Source organism: Terrapene carolina, unplaced genomic scaffold, assembly GCF_002925995.2.
Source record: "Terrapene carolina triunguis isolate 2854851 unplaced genomic scaffold, T_m_triunguis-2.0 Scaffold126, whole genome shotgun sequence".
NCBI classification, from domain to species: Eukaryota; Metazoa; Chordata; order Testudines; family Emydidae; genus Terrapene; species Terrapene triunguis.
Genome location: NW_020664477.1, coordinates 113,505 through 115,409, shown reverse-complemented (window position 1 = coordinate 115,409; position 1,905 = coordinate 113,505). Strand labels below are relative to the sequence as shown.

The 1,905-nt window shown below is 43.4% G+C and overlaps 1 pseudogene; it reads left to right on the top strand.

Annotated features, from left to right (window-relative positions):
* The first annotated feature begins 388 nt into the window (after positions 1–388).
* Positions 389–783, top strand: LOC113406703 (annotated as a pseudogene).
* Positions 784–1,905: the final 1,122 nt, after the last annotated feature.

Sequence of the window (1,905 nt, the reverse complement as noted above, 5' to 3'; positions counted from 1 at the left end):
TCAGGATTTAGTGGACTAAAAGGGCTATGTTCTAGAACCAAAGACCACTTACCAACAACCTCTTGCCAACATACCTCTCCCGTTCACAGCAGGGTACTATAAACTTGAGCACCTCAGATGATCACAATGCCTGCAGTGTCACATATGGAGAGAGAATATCTTGCTACCAAACCTTTTATAGCTTTACAGGTCAATACCAGCACTTCAACACCACCCAGCCATCCACAGATAGCCAGTGCTAATCAAGGTTCATAGGTGTAATTAGCTATATGTGAGAAGGCAACCAATAACATTCTGCTCCCGCTGCTGTTTTTCGTAAGGGATTATTTTGTTGTTGTTGTTGTTGTTGTTGTTGTAAGCGAAAGCAATGGTTTAGAAGATCAGTGTGATGTCTGGCTGTGGAAAGCAGGGAAGGTCAGTGCAGTCCAAGTCTCATTCTTCTCATGCTGGTTTGCTGTTCCCCTTGGGCTGTGTGCACCCAATGCTGCACAAAGAGAACTATGTACAGCAAGTAGGAGCCAGAGCCCCAGTTTATTTGGTTGCAGTGATAGAATGTCTGACAGCTGAAATACTAGAGTTGACTGGTAACATGGCTCGGGGTAACAAGAAAACATAGATTATCCCCAAGTACTTGCAGCTAACTGTTTGTAATGATGAGGAGTTGAACAAGCTACTCGGGGTGGTGAAGGGAAGAGGGGGAGGGGAGGGGTTACTACCACTCAGGGCATCCATGCTGTACTGCTGCCCAGGAAAACAGAGAGCCACAAAGCCAAGGACAAGTGAGACTGTGTGAATGAAAGCATCCTTAAAACCACTGTTTCAGAATGGTTTTAAGATGCAGTCTAATATAGGAACCTACAAGATCAAAGAGGAAAGGATGCAACCTTCATGTGAAAAACAAACTTAGAAAGCACCCATAGGCAACCACTAATCCCTGGACATCCAAAAGCGTCTGGAGACCCCAAAAGAGCCCCAGGTTGTGAAGCTGAAATCAATATCAGGCACCCAAACCATCATTTCATCTGGTCATTTCTCCATCCCATGAGCACTCTCTTAATCTTTTCTGTACTGAGAGTTTCAATCTCTGTTAAACACCGTATAAATCATTCCATTACATGCAAAGAACCTGTGGCCATGGAAATGTTTACCCATGAAAGAATACCCATATGCCTGGAAAAATTTAAAATCCTCACTAGGATATCAATGGAAATGTTGGGTGCAAGGATGAAGCATTAAGCCCTAAAAACAGGACCACAGTGTGTGATTTACACACAGAGAAACAATTGGGGTGGAGGTGGGGGAATGGGGATGTATCATAGCCCCAGGGATTATGCTTTAAGGATACATACACTGGCCTCCCTAGGCATACATAGGGAGTGTATACCACACTGCCTTGGAATGGTGTGTGCTCCCCTCTCTGGAGCTGGCAATCTCTGTGGGATGGTGCAAAGTGGGGAACTGCATGGCATGTTTCTACCTTCTCCTTTTCCCCTTTGGGGTGGTTTGCACCCCAAGGAGTATTAAATGGGTGCAATCTTTGCATTCCCTTGAGGTCCAAGGAATCTCATCATAACAAAGGAACACAAGCAGGATGGGAACGTTTCTTACAGCCTCCATACAAGGATTAGGGACAACATAGATTTCTCAACATTTAGGCAGCTCAAATTGGGCACCTCATATTAATGGACTCTTGGAAATTAAGGCTTTATAATCGTACATCTCAGTTTTACTAGCTATAAAATAGGAGCTAATGATACTTACTTTCCTTTCTCAAGTGCTTTGAGATATATAGATAAAAGCACTGTATACATGCTAAATATTATATGCCCTTGAAATCAATGAGGTTTGATCCTTGGTTTTCACTGGGGCAATAAAACAATGCACTGATATCCCTTGCTATTTTGC